We start from the raw sequence: 15,942 nt of genomic DNA, 5'->3' as shown, positions 1-15,942 counted from the left end.
AATCAGCGAGTCCTGGTCTTCTTTCTTCTTTACTTTCGATCTTTGCAGCTTTATTTTGCCAAACCTCTCGTAGTTCTTGAGGAAGCTTTGATGACATAGTGTGGATATTTAAATTGTTATCAAATTCATTTTCGTTCTTTAAACCAGACATAACACTCATACAGTTACCAAGAAAGATTGTGTATGCCTTTAACCTCTCTCCATCACCCGATCTTATTTGTGACTACTTCTTGGCTTTCTTCATGTAGGCATTCCCTATCTGTACGTGGTTTCCATAAAAGGTCTCGAGCAGGTTTCTGGCTTTTCTGTATCCTTCTGCAGGCAGCAGATATGCACAGTTTTGCACGATGTCTCTAGGCATGCCTTTGGTAAATTGTACTAAGTACTCTAATTTGTCTTCAGAATCATTTACCACCTGATCGATAGCTCGATCAAATGCCCTGAGAAAGTTGGAACCTTTCTATGGGGTACATTAGACGCTTGTGTCTTACTCTGTTGATCTTTCTGTTGTTCGTAACGCTGGTCATAAAGTGGTTGCTGAGGATTGTTTTTACTTATATTTATACACGGAAAGTTACAAATGCTTGCATCATGTGGCTTTTCATTTTTCACATCTGGTATCTGAGGAACATTATAAGGATTTGGTTTACCTGGACTGTGATTATGTCCTTTAAGAGCCCTCAATTTTGCATCAGATTCTGCGATAGCTGCTTCCAAAGCCAATTGATCTCTTTTAGCTTTCTGCTGTGCTTTCAACTGTGCTTCTTCCATATCTGTAGCCTGTTTCCTTTTTTGGTTCTGATCTGAGGGCACTAACTGAAGTAGCCACTGAACTTACGCGACTTTTAGTTTTTGCAGAGATTTGAGAGTCCTTAACTGAAGCAGCCACTGTACTTGCACGACTTTTAGCTTTTGCAGAGACTTGGGAGACACTGTCTTCTTGAGAAATATCATCATTCATTCTGTAATCCCTAAATTGGTTACCAGAAAAGTCAGGTTGCTGGCTGAGGCTTTTATTTTGGCATACTTCCATAACCCAATCCATTGTATTTCCCAAAAATGTATGAAAAGTTTTCAATTTAGCATCAAAATCCTTTTGTATCTTTTTCCGTGTATCTTCGTTGCTCTGGATGGATAAAAATTCATCATTTAACTTTTTATATTCCGTTCTCAGGATGTAGAACTGATCTTGATAATTAATTCTACATTTTCACAGTTAAATTCATTTTGTTGTAAATCCTTTACGATCTTCAACAGACTATATAATTGATTGTATTTGTGGTATATCTCTGATTGAAGATCAGCTGGTAAATTGAAGTGTTTTCCGTCATCATGGAGATGGTCCTCCCTTGAAACACCATAATCGTTGCTCTTCCGCTCACGCCACTCAAAGTTTCGTTCGCCATTTGACATTTCCTCTGGCTTCCGGATTCAGATGCCATGATGATCCGGCACCAGGACAGGTTTCCTTTTATGGTATTTAAGCTCCTTATAATTTATAGTCTTGCGAGGAGCGCTAACAATTCTCTCAAATGTCCAACTCCGATCAAAGACAAAGATTAAAAGTACCTGTTGAGTCTTTTCAAGTTGTTGTTGCTTTCTTCCGTCGCTGTCCGATGTCAGTCTTAGAACATGCAGGTTTCTTTCTTTTAATCCAAGGCAGTTTTCAAGCTTTCAGTCTTAGGCTGGTTCTAAACTTTATTGTAGCTGCCAGAGTATAAGGCGAGTTCAAGCACGGGTAAAACATGTACCAAAAGAAATCTCTCAGTCCAAAAGTTCATTTTAAAAATATTTAGTGAAAATAAAAAGCAAATAATCCACACAAGAATAAAGAAAAAAGTTGTTACACACGTTGAATAAAAGGCAAAAAAAAGGAAAAATGTATCTTCTCTAAACTCAGCTTTTCTCAAGAAACTTTAGTTATTTCTGTACTTAAGAGTTCTTAACTTCTTCTTTTGTACGCTTTAAGCGTATGGCGCAGCACTTAAATAAGTGCTTTGTCTAACATGTTACTTCACGCACACGAGAGGCACGGTTTAAAACCATGTGCCCTCTACACCATACACATGGCAAGGCTGATCACTAACTGAGAATAATGTTTAGTCAGAGCTGTTAGAAATAATTAGAATATACCAATTAAATTCTACTTATGGGGGTTATAGGAACCTCCCATAGATTATGCATTGTCATTTAGTAAAACATTTATGATTCTTATGTAACTAGGAAATGGCTCTTACAACATGCTACTTTAGTTATGATGGTATTTGAGAAACTAGTAAATGATTTAAAGATAATTAAAGTGGAAATTTCGAGATTAAAGTTGACATTTTGAGCTTTTTCCCCACTGTGTGCCTATTTTTTTTCTTTTGTCTTTACCCAAATAAGCTTTCATATAACACTCAGATGGTGGGCTACGACTCGCCTTTTCATGGCGACTTTGATATCTGACAACTTCTTTTTTATTTCGGGCACTGTGCGACTTTGTGAACTTCAGCTTTCGAGTTTCTGTGACATTCTATGTCACACGATCAACTTCCTTTTGTTGTTTATACCACTGTTTAAACCAACAAATAGTACGTTTTTCCTTGCCTCCACTTGGTATTTGCTGACATTCTTCTATTTTTGCCCCATGCTTTTGCCATTGCCTTTTCACAGAACGCTGAGCTTAAGGGCTATTTATATTGATTTGCAAATTCAAAGAGGCATAATTCTGGGAAGAGTTTGGGAGTGGCAGCAGGCGCGTGCACGTGCGTTACTTTTCAAGCTGACCGGGATTTATGTAGCGGAAGAACATGGAAGTTGGTGAATGCACAGGTTTATGCATCTGGATTTTTTTGTGCGTACACACATTTCCACTTTTGCCAGTACGCCATGTTTTAGTGTGAATTCTACGCACAACGTTTTGCATGAGGCCCCAGGAGAGGGAGCGCCAATGAATAATAGAAGCCACTCTGCCTTAACCCATGCAAGTTGGAATAGGGAAAGGAGGAGATCAAATCTCATCTGAGATGGAGTGGAGGAGAAAAGTAAAAAAATTGTAGTTGCACTGATTGTGTGGAAGAAAGCAGTTTGTTTAGGATATTTTCTTTAAAATAAACACTCTTTTGAACCTAGGACTTGTGTTGCTAAAGTTGTATGTGGGGTTTGGGGTCTGAGAGGCTCCCTAGTGGTCACAGCACATTTAAAGAAGTAGTTTGCTGTAGTATAGATAAGCCCTTATTGTTTCTTACCATTTCAAGCCACTTGACACCATCTTCGTGATACTTCTTTCTATGCTTTAAAATATCTGCTTTTCTGTTCCCTGTAATTACTTAAGTCTTCAGTGTTATTTCTTCTGAGTATTTATATTTGTCCTTTGTAGGAACTAGAAAGAACTAGAGCCAATGTGAGTTTTATATTAATAGGATAGAGAAATTAAAGAACATCTTGGTGACATTCACATCCACATAGGCAGACAGAAATAAACAGAAGATACACTTCATGTGTCATCACTGTCACTAAAAAGTGTTGCTACTGGTAGAATTTTTGAAGTAGACCAAACAAAATGCACACATCACCCTTAACCTCTGAAACTAATGGCTGTTTCTCCTGTCAGATGTTTAAAAATTGATGATATGTATCAGTTCTTGTTCCTAAACTTTAGAATATATTTCCCGTGAAATGTTCCAGATACCTTTTAAAGAAAAATCTCCTTGCAAAGTATCTATGGACTGTTTAAGATTCCTGACATTGCATTCTCATTCTAGATATCTAGAGCCATGCTGAATCTAGTAACAGTTAACCACAGAGATTTTATAACTTTTAATCAAGTTTTTTTGGAATAATTGCTGTTAAATTCTTCTTGTGCAGTACTTGAAAATGTTTCCTTTATTTCCTTTTAACTTTTTACGTTGTATATTGATTTTATTGATATGGAATAGCCAAAGTTTCCCTTTCTTATTAAATGATTAGTTAAAATAATTAATTTGATTGGCTTGAGTATGTTCTTTCATTATTTATGTTGTTAAATGTTTTTGTTTTCTTTCTGCTTGTAGTACATTATTCTGTATTGAGTAGTCTCTTGTTCATTTATTATTTTGTATTATTGTAGTATATATTTAGCAGCTATTGTCCTTTTTTATTATATTGTTATCTCAAGGAGGTTGGGCCTCCTGATGCTGCAGCTGTGTGACCCTAGTCCAATTTAGGGGAATAGCAGGATGTACGCGAACTGCTGTGATATTATTGATTGCTCCTTTTGTTTGGCTGTTCTTAGATTTAGATTCTGCAAAATTGTAAGTTCTTTTTTCTCATTTTGATAATTGCAAATTGAACTTTGACTTTGTTTAAAAGAATATGATTTCTAAATCACCTATCATTTTTGTTTCTTCTTTGTTTTTGTTCTTGTAATTTAACATTCTGCCTATATTTCTCCCAAGTCTGTCAGGTTATTAAACACAGTGACTGGCCACCTGTGGCTCCCTGCTGTTACCATGTAGAGCCTTACCACTGGTCGAGTATATGCACACCTACCTATAAAATTGATAAAATATAGAAATGAGCATTTTTTGTTGTTTTTTCCAAAGTCAAATTGTGCCGTTTAGATAAAAATAAGAAAAACACTGGTTAGTGATCTGCATACCTTGGTGTGATTGTAGTCTGTCACAGTATCTGCTTTCTTTTTCCTGTTTGTGCCAATGTTGTGAAATGCATGGTGTTGAGAAAGGAAAATACTTATTCTCAGCATGTACTGTACATATACATAGTGAAAGTAGCTTTCCCAGATAAACCAAGTTCTTTTCGCAGGTTCTCGACACCAAGAAGGCTTTTTGATCCCAATTACCTTGTTAGCCAGAGAAATCAACGCACATTTACATGGTAGCCTCAGACCATGCATATGCATATTTCTTCTCAATTTTGTAAATGGGTAGCACACAGCGTCAAAGTGGTTTCTCTTTCTTTTTTAGATTTGCATCCATGATGTGGGCTTTATCAAATACACCTAAATTAATTGCAAATTGTTTACAAATTTAACACACTTGATTGTAATCAGTCTGTAACAATATGATGGTGCACAGAATGACCAAACTATTTCAATTACCATGGCTGCTTTAGCATTGTTAGAAGACATTGGAAAAGGAAGAATTAGAGAAAAGCGCGCATTTAGAGATGATACTGATTTCTTGTCCCATGATGATGGCATTTTCTTCTAAGTTGAGTTAGATTTCCAAGAGATGTGTTGAACTTGGGCCAACTTTACATAAGCAAACTCTGAGGAATTGTGTTCTACCTGTTCCTGTACATGATTAATTCATTCTGAAAAACAGTAGTGTTGGGAACAAACTTGAAAATGGTGTTGTAGGTGATGGCTGGCTTCCTGGTAAGAGAAGACATTTAATATTACCCCTTTGATCAAAAAAAGTTATCTGTAATGATGTAACCATATAACATGATTATTTAGGTGATAGCGGGAACCCACTGAAGACATGGCTTCTCATCCTGCTCACCAACCCACTGACCCACTGGTAGAACATACTATAGAACAGCCTAAGGGCCGCTGGTGCTACCTGGATAAGACTGGTGGAGTGCTGTTCTATGGTCCACAGAAAGAGTGTTGCATTTTGCAAGCATGTGGTATGCTGCATAATATGGCACACAATCATGGCTTCGCCCGTACCTGAAGAGATGTAGTATGATGAAGTTGACCCTAACTCACCAAATGATCAGCCAAATTGCACAGTGTTATAACTTTGTTTGAGTGTAATTAGCAGAATTTAAAATGCCAGTAATAAGTAAAATGGTGGTTATATAAGTAAGTGTCTCACCAATAATTGCAGCAGCTCAATCCTCAAATGGTGTGAACCCCAGAATTCCGCTATCTCCTCTAGTGGTGTTAACACTCAATGGTGGGCTGTAACTCGTCTTTTCACATCAACTTTGATATTTGACCACTTCCTTTTTATTTCGGGCACTGTGCGACTTTCTGGACTTTAACTTTTGAGTGCTGCCACCATGCTGAGCCACTTCATCTTTTGATGCTTATACCACTGCTTAAGCCACCAAATAGTACTTTTTTCCTTACTTCCACCTCACTGAGCAGGACCTCCATTTCACATTTGCTGAAATTCTTCATTTTTTATATGCTTTTGCCATTGTCTTTTACAAAACACTAAACAGAAGGGACTATTTATATTGATTTGCATATTCAAATAGGGTCCTGCGGTGGGTTGGCACCCTGCCCGGGATTGGTTCCTGCCTTGTGCCCTGTGTTGGCTGGGATTGGCTCCAGCAGACCCCCGTGACCCTGTGTTCGGATTCAGCGGGTTGGAAAATGGATGGATGGGTGGATATTCAAATAGGTGAAATTCTGTGAGGAGTTGGGGTGGGGCTCATGCATGTGTGTTAAAATTCATGTTGGTTGGGATTTATAAAGAGCGCGTAGAACATTATTTACACAGTTTTATGCATCTGAATTTTTGTATGCATTCACACATTTCTAGTTTTGCCTGTACCCCATGTTTTAGTGTGAATTCTAAGTAAGGCGTTATGCATGATGCCACTATGCCTGCCTGAAAAAGGCCTTACATCAAAGGGCCTCATTCCAGCTCTAATGGTCTGCCTTGGGCATTGCAGACCAAAATGTGATTTGTTTTTAAAATATACCTAAAATAACCCAAAAAATATATCAAAAGCCCCACAAGAGGAGGATGACTGAAAGCTCTGGCTTGTGTAGTCAAGGACAACAAAGAATCTTTATAAATGAAAGAGTTAAGTTCCAAAAAATGTTAAAAATACATAAAAAAGCTTGCAAAAGCACAAAAGAGGCACCAAGGAGTTACCAAAAACAGTGCAAAGGCAAACAAGTCCTGGTAAGCAAATCCTGAAACATAATCCAATAAACAGAGAAAAATAAATAAATAAAAAACAGAAATTCAGATAAGAAACCTAGTACTCACTATAACTCTAACAGATTTCAACGTGCCATATCTGAGCTCTCCTGCAACTTTAACCTTAATACCCAGACACAGGGCTCAGACATGGTGATGTCAAGGTGGCCCCGCCTCTTGTGGACACATCCACAAAAAACATGGAACATAAGTACATTTAAACACACAAATACATGTAATACCATAACAGTACTATCACATGCCTTCTTTCATCCCTCTCTGGTGCAAAAGCAGATTCAAGGTCAGAATGTCTGTTTCTGACCTTGAACCAGAGTCAATAAAATATACGTTCTGAAACATCTCCTTTGTGTTCATCTTGCCTGGGTAGCTAAATCATCGAGCCATTTAGTACTAGTCACTCGATATTGTGTGAAAAATATTGCAATGCATTTTTAGGTAAGTTTTTAGGTAATTGATATAACCAGAGCACCTGCAGTTTTCAGACCAGTCAATGATCTTTTATTTTATTAAACATAATGAAATAATGCAAGTGATTATGGGTGATACTTTTTTATTATTTTGTAGTCATCTGTAAGAGAGATGGAGAGACAGCAGTTCATACTTGGATAGCAGCATATAATAACATCAAAAACGTTAGGTGGATTGGATTTTTTGAGGTGAAAATAATATGCAAATGCAGAGACAGCAGTGCATACCTGGTTACCAACACTCAATGGCATTGTTTATGGCAGTAAAAGGGGGTATTTCATGTAAAAAAAGAAAAAGAAAATATAGATTTTCACAGTTACAACTACATGAGTAGTTTCAGTGCAGCAATTCAAAGAAAGACTGGAGTATGACATGAAACCTGATAAAATAATTACAAATTTAAAAACACAACACTCATTAGCATCGGCTGTATCACTTCTGATGTTAAAAACCAAGAATTTTGTACATTATTTTATTTTGTTCCGCCTATCATTTCTGAATGGCATTGTAACAGGCTAATTTTTATTTAGTGCTCTCTGCTGAGGACAGGCCCATAAAGATTCACACATTCTACAATAGTGAAGTCCTTCATTATAAACATTTGCATTCATACATATTAAGGATGCTGTTCGAATTAAAAATGTAATCACGATTAACTGCACAGTAAATATATAAGTATCATATTTCCTTCAAGTATGTTAATATTTTACGAAGTATAAATAACCTGGTCATTAATTTCTTTTTTTATTCATTTTAGTTAGAAGCAGATAACATTCATAAAATCAAGTCAAATTTAACAAAGCAAAATTCAATCCCCACCCAAGAGAAAGTGAGGTGAGCCAAAAACCAAAGCTACTCTTTAAAAACAGCAAAGAAGGAAGAGTATCCTTTTCCCGGAAATGGAAGCTAATTCTAAAATGTTATCAGTTGGATCCTGTCATATTTTTAAAAAGTTTTGAACAGAACCTATAAGTGACAATTTGATTTTTTCCAATTTCAAATAGTATAGAGCATCAGTTACCCACTGACTTGAAAGTCGTGGGGTGGGACTCTTCCACTTGAGCAAAATAAGTCTATGTGCTAGTATTGAGGTAAAGGCAATTACGATTATTTGTCCTTCTCCACTTTAAGCCCATTTGGGAGTACACCAAACACAGCTGTTAATGGGTTAGGAGTCATTGTGACACCAAGGCCATCTGATAGGCATTCAAAGATTTTTGTCTAAAATGCTATTAATTTAGTGCATGCCCAGAACATGTGGGCCCAGTGAGGCTGGAACTAGATTATAACATTCACAGCTTGAATCTTGTCCTGGAAACATTTTGGACAATTTTATATGAGATAAATGTGCTCAAGAAAAGATTTTAAATTGAATGATTGAATGCTTTGCACATATGGAGCTAAAGTGTATTCTGTGCATGGCTGCCTTCCAGTCTTTTCTGAAATATTAAGTGACAGAACCTTTCCCAAATGTACGCTGGGGTCTCTGAAAGGAAAGGACTTTAAAATATTTTTTAAACTGTAGAGATGCTATCTGAGTTTTCAAAACTGATCAGTATTTCTTCTGGAATAGTTCTAGGTGGGACGTCAGGAAAATTGGGCAGGTTCTGTTTAGCAAAGTTTCTAGCTTGAAAGTAGAGGAAGAACTGTGTTGATGAGAAGTTAAATTTGAATCATAATTGTTTGTAGGATGCAAGAAATTATCTATGTACAAGCCTCTGAGTGTTTTAATCCCAGACATTTTCCAAATATTAACTACTGAATATTTTGACAGGGTGGTTGTCATGTAGAGGTACAACAGATGAAAGCTTCTCTGTTTTAAAGTGCTTCCTACATTGGTTCCATATTCTGAGAGAGTGAAGGGCAATTGGATTAGTAGTGTATTGATGATAATTTGTATTAACTGGAGCAGAGTACAGGAAATATAAAGAATTACTGCAAGAATGTATTTCTATTGCAGACCAGGCTTTTGTATATACATTGATTTGTGTTGATGTCCAGGGGCCTCATGTATAAACAGTACGTACTGTACATACAAAAATTTGCATAAGCCCGTTTCCACACTCAAATCGCGATGTATTAAATCTAAGCTGGGCATAAAGCCACACACATTTTTACGCTAGCTAAAATCCTGGTTTACACAAGTTTTTGCAAACCCAGCGTCAAAGCAGTGATTTTGTTCCAGTGTGGTTTCCCTTTCTTTTTTAAATCTACATCCCTGACCCCGCTTTATCATATACACTGAAATTAACTGCATATTGTTTATTAGTTTAAGGCATCTGATTGTAATTAACCTGTAACAATACGGAATGGCCAAACTATTTCAAATACCATAGCTGCTTTAGAATTGTTACTCTCACTGCACCTTTTTCTTCTTCTTTCAGCTGCTCCCGTTAGGGGTTGCCACAGCGAATCATCTTTTTCCATATTACTCTCACTGCAGCATTCAGAGTGTTTATATCACTGTATCTGAGTGTGGAATCACAGCTGTACAGCAGCTGACCGGAAAGAGAATTATTTGTATACAGCATCAAGCACACGCTGCCTCAGCCATGCTGTCTATTGAACTGCTCTCATACAGCAAATGCTTCAGAGCCTTTCCTGTAGGGACATCGCGGTTCAGAAACAGTTTCATCCCAAGAACTATAAACGCACTCAATCAGTCATTAATAAAATATTAATAGATATATGTCTATTAAAAAACAGTAACACAGAGGCTCTTATTGAAGTCATAGTAATTGAGGATTCAACCAACTAAATATATGGACAGTTGACAAGAGAGAAAGGTGAAAATGAAAACTCCAGTTTAGAGCATTCGTGGTGAGAATAAAATTGAGGGGGCCTGTGGTCCCGTGGACTAAACAAAGACAGTGTTCTACTGACCTTAGTTATCTGGTTTACTTCTTCCATTTCTGAATATCATGTAAGATGAAGTCTACTGTACAACTGTAAAGTAGTATGATGGCCTGGTCCTGTGTCAATAATTGCTGATAGTTACAATTCTCACTCACTCAAATGTCTCATTCCATTGCTGAGGATAATAGAGCAACTTTGTGAAAGTGACAGTGGAATCACAGCAGAATGCAGAGAAGGCAGACGGAATGGGAAGGTGTTTGTAGCAGCTGATTATGATTGATACACTTTATGTAAGAACAATAAATAACATGCATTATTACAATGTGAACAGTGTAATCATCAGCATGAAAAAAGTTGGACAGAGAAGTGCTGAGTCTTTACCTTGGAGTTAATGTAATACTGACAGTGAAAGGATTTCTCTGACACTAGCACTTTGTGGGAGATTATCATATTGCAGTAGTCTTTTGTATAAATAGAGTATTAATCAGGATCTGGAATGGCTGCATTAATATGTTATTTGGACAGATCACCTTATAATAACATTTGTAGTTTCTTCAACAAAAATATTGTTCTTTGCCTAAGCTGGGGAGTTTAAAAGCTGGCATATATAAATGTTCAGCACTCAGACGTGATTCAAACAAAAAGTAAAGCCCATTACAAATTCATGTGAGCCCTGTAATTTAAAATATCACATTTAGGCGCATGCTGCTGTCAGTTCAACCTATTCTTAAGTTTGTATTGGAAAACCAGCAAATGAAAATCACAGTTTCTCAGATTGTAAAATGTACTGTATTATATAATAGATTAAGTTATGTTATGTGGCTTGCCGAGTGCTGAATGAACACTGTGAATTTCCACTGTGTTGCATTTTACATACAGCTGACTAAAAATTTAAAACAGTTTTCACAATAGCAGAACAGGATGTCTCTCTCTATTGAGCAGCAAACTATTCCTTTAAAAAAATATATAATCCTGTAGGATTTCAGCTTCAGCTTCGTGACTCTTAATTCACTCCAGCCCCAGTTTCACTGTAATTCTACACTAGGCTGCTTCATCTGGATTGTCCAAGTTGACACTCTGTCCCTCAGACTAGCAGTACTCACCATGCTTCAGGGTGGAGCCTCCCAGGTGCTTGGGATACAAATATATAATGCCATATGGCACTATATATCCGCCTTTCATAAGCTACACATTCCCAAAGATAATTGCCAGTTATTTTCAGCTTGCTCTCACTTTCTCTTCAGACCAGTGTGATACGGCCATCCATCTGATACCTGATCCTGCTAAATATAAAACAGCCAGAGTGTTCCTGGCAACATGACATAATTGAGTATTACTATTTTTCACAATATTTAATTTTCTACAAAATCTATAAATGGATCGACTCTGGTTTACTAGTCCGTGCTTCTCTGTTTGTATTAATTTTTATTTCTTTTGGAAATTCTTCTGCTGCATATTACAAGCTGCAGTTTGGAAGGTCTAATTAGGTTTGTACAAAAAAAAAAAAAGATGAAAAGGTCTTAATTAAACACTGCTGCCATAAAATAATGAATTTTGTTGAGAGATTTTATCTGCTTGCCCACTGTGAAAACCCTGCCACGATAACAATGAGGGCAGCTGAGCATTTATTACAATGCGTGTTTAAGCTGCAATCCATTACAGATAAAGGTTTTCCTGTTTTCATGCAGCTTTGAGAGCCTGTCACCTGGAGATGAACAACTCAAAGATGCTTCACATCAGCCTGTTGATAATCCTGCATGACAGTGCGTCTCTGTTTCGTTCTTTCAAAAGCACTTTAGTTCCCAGCAGTTGAGTTTATAGATTTATAAGACAGATTCTTGTACAAAATCTGCAAAGCCTACAAGAAAGCAGGAGCTACAGAATTAATTTTGCCAGTATTGAATTTAAATTTATTTTTTCTTCTGTTCTTTCTGTAAACATATTTTTAAACTTTCTATTTGACCTTTACTGTATCAGATCTATTAGATACAGCAAGCATGTTGTAATGTGATGACTGTAAGGACACAATAGCATTCATATTAGCCAATAAATGAGTTGAAGTCATAAACTTGTACAAAAGAAGATAAAAATCTGCTCTATGTTTAATGAACAAAAATGATTATATTGACATAAATATACACGCAAAGAAGAAAGAACAAATAATATAATAAAGAAAATGCAAATAAACTGTACTCAGATGTATTTCATTCGACTTTACTTTGGCAATCTCTAGCCCTTTGTTCAGGTGCCTTTTAGGTGCATTTGCATATAACACTTGAAGCACCTATTGCAATAGCCATGTCTGTCTGTCTATCGATCTGTCTGTCCGCATGAAACAACTTGGTTTCCCCATTGACCAATTTTATTGCAATGTGGCACACTTATTCTTCAAGGAAATTTATTGAGATAGTTCAATTTTTTGTTGAGATATCTTGAACAGATCATGCTGTACACAGTTTTAAAATTTCAAAATCTCAAATTGAAAAGCATTGCTGAATTTGCAAACAAGTCTAACTTAAAATAGAGAAGCACTCTGTGCAACTTCAAATATGAATTGCTTCTCTGTTTCACTTTTACCTTGAGAGGGGTGTAAAAGATAGCCCGGCCACTGACAGACACGACTCCAGATGTCTACGACACACGGTTTATTTACAGACCACACAACACACAACGACAGTGCACAAAACCCCACACTAACTCAGTCCTTATTTCTTCAGCTGCCTCCACTCCTGTCTTGCAAGCTCCGTCCTCTTCCACCTGGCTCCGGTTCTTTGAAGGGAGTGAGGTGGCCCCTTTTATCACACCCCGGATCTGCTCCAGGTGCTTGGTGATGGACTTCCGGCAGCACTTCCTAGTGTGGCGGAAGTGCTGCCCTTGCACCCGGAAGCACTCCGGGCGTACAAAGTTCCTGGTTCGGCAGCACTTCCTGGTGTGGCGGAAGTGCTGTCCTCCAGGGCTCTAGGACTGTCCAGGTGCCCCCGGTGGTGGCCACGGGTCCCCACAGGGTTGAGCTCCCCAGCTCCATTTCCATGGTCCTGATGGAATCCAGGGGGGGCTGCCCTCATGCGCCCAGGGAAAAAACAGTGCCCCCTCCCGTGGTCTGACCCTCTACCAGGCGTCCCGGTGGGGCAAGATCCCTGGTCGTCTGCCACAGGGGTTACACCACCTTTTCACTTCTGATTGACAATACTGACAACAAACAGATCCCTAACATAAGTTAATAAAAAACCAGCAGATTGATTCAGCAGAGTATGACGTCGTGGTCAATGGCTGCTTCTGCACGCAGGGAACTGCTTTCCTCTTATCAGCAAGTCCAGGGACCTCATTTATAAAGCCTGCGTATGCACCAAAATTGGCTTAAAATCTGTGCATGCAACATCACGCACAAACATTGGGATTTATAAAAGAGAACATAATGGAGGGAACGTGTATATGTACAACAGCTCTGACCCATGCATATGCAACATTTTGGAGAAATTGGGAAATGATGACACCCTTGATCAAGTAGGGAAATGCAGCCAAACCAGCTAAATGATGACTTGTACACATAATAATACATTCCACCAAGCCATTATTATAAAGTGTATTGACGTGACAAATATTTTACAACTCAAAATTGATGAATATGATGTATAGACTGTATTTTTGTTCACTTTTAAGAAGAAAAGTATTGCATATTTGAACTGAAGAACGTTTCAGTTTTTCATCAGCTAAGGGCATTGAGGATGGGAAAGGTGCTATATAAATAAAAATTATTATTATTATTATTGTTATTATTATTATTATTATTTGCATTGGCTATCTGTTGTTACTTACTAGGGAACTAGCTGACAGGTCAGGAATATCTCAGCCAAGCTTCACTTCATCATGCCTGCTGAGCTGTGCTTTAAGTCATTAACCGACTGGTAGGGGACTATATGCAGTTTTTGTATGGTGTGGGTGCACATACATAAATCATAACATGTTTTTACCAACATAAAAAGGCAATCTGCAGCAGTTTACTGCACTCATATTGCAATAAGGGCACCTAGCGAGTATGAAGCTGCTTTTGTTAACCATGAGCAGGTAATAGTGGCTACACAGTCGGCCATAGGTATCTTATGCCCTTCCCCGAGCCCCAGAACACAGCTGAGAGATGCTGATGGCGCATGTGATCTTGATTTATTTTTTTTTAATTTCAGTTATTTTAACATAGTATCTTTATGATCTTGAGACTCAGAAACATCAGGCATGAGGCAGGATCCACTTTTTAGCGACACCTATTGACCTAAACTACATGTCTTTGTGATGAGGCAGGAGAGCAGACATCCTGCAGATAATCCACACTGCTGTGAAATCTGTGAAATCAAATAGTTCAACCCAATGACTCTGCAGCTAGGAGACAGCAACACTAGATACTGTGTCTCCATGTCACCCAGGACATAAACTGAATATACATATACACAAATAAGGTGGCACTGTGGCACATTTGGAGCTATGCAGTTACAGTTTTCTATAAAACATTACAAAGAAATGGTGACATTAAAGCTGTCATCACTCTTCCTTGTAATATTTTTCTTTTTAATATTTACTTTTAGTTATTTTATAAGAAGTCAGACAGACATGCAATTCTACATCCTATTCAAATCAGATGTGATATTTCCTTCACTACTCCTTTACACAGATGTAAATAAATGCCTTCCAGATTATTAAAAAAAACTTGAACAGCTTCTCATAATGCCATTTTTTCCAATTATAACAGGACATCCTTTTTTTGCCTTGTTTTGGTAGGAGGTTTGGAATTCTTCCAGGCAAGTAAGATAAGGCAACATGCTGGCAGTTTACCAATATAACATTCAGAAATTCAACAATTAACCTAAACCACACGTGTTTAACTATTTGTCAGAAAATCAACTTACAAAGGTGTCTAAGGGATAGTGAGTTGATTTATTTTAAATATCAAAAAATTGTTATGCTATCATTAATATAAATATACAAAGGGGATATTCAGAAGGAAAACAAGTTATGCTTCATTTCTTCTAGATCAGGAAGCATACTGCATGAAATTATAAGTAAGTTGTTTATACTTTATACTTCTGATAATTGTTTTTAATTCAAGGTCTAAGTGCACAAGATCACTCTGACTTACTAAATAAGTAAGTTTTGTTTATAAAATTGGTTGATAGGTGTTAATACATCTGGAAAAATAAGCAAGATGTGTTTTACAGAGAGCTTTCTTTTCCTGTTTTAAACTTACACTACATGTACAGTTGCAACTGTATTGGTATCCTTGTACTATATAATTTACTTTATGAAAATGGACTTTAGAGAGCATGTATTATATGGCCAAGTCATGATTGCTCCTTTTAATTTTAATGATTTTTCTTTGAGAGAAGTTCCTTTATTTAAAGTCTATTTCATATACAAATATGCAATTACTGTTGAACTCGGTTAACGTAACGGTTTAGGACTTAATGATTTCAGAATATCAACAAGTCCTGTTATTACTAAGCAATCATATAACTCTGGTTCTTATCATCTAAGGGAAGGCAGATGAAAGTAAATATTTAAATGATCTGAAATGATCTAATTAGCATGAGTATTAATTATTCTTTGAATGTTAACATTGTGAATAAATCCTACAGGTTGTGTATACTTATTAGAGTATACAGAAGCTTTCATAATTTTAAGAACACCTTTACAATTATCTTTTCTGCCCAGCGTTATCAGGCTCCGAGGGCATTTATTAAGT

The sequence above is a fragment of the Erpetoichthys calabaricus genome, chromosome 1 (genome assembly GCF_900747795.2).
Source record: "Erpetoichthys calabaricus chromosome 1, fErpCal1.3, whole genome shotgun sequence".
Classification (NCBI taxonomy): domain Eukaryota; kingdom Metazoa; phylum Chordata; class Cladistia; order Polypteriformes; family Polypteridae; genus Erpetoichthys; species Erpetoichthys calabaricus.
This window is presented reverse-complemented; position numbering follows the sequence as displayed.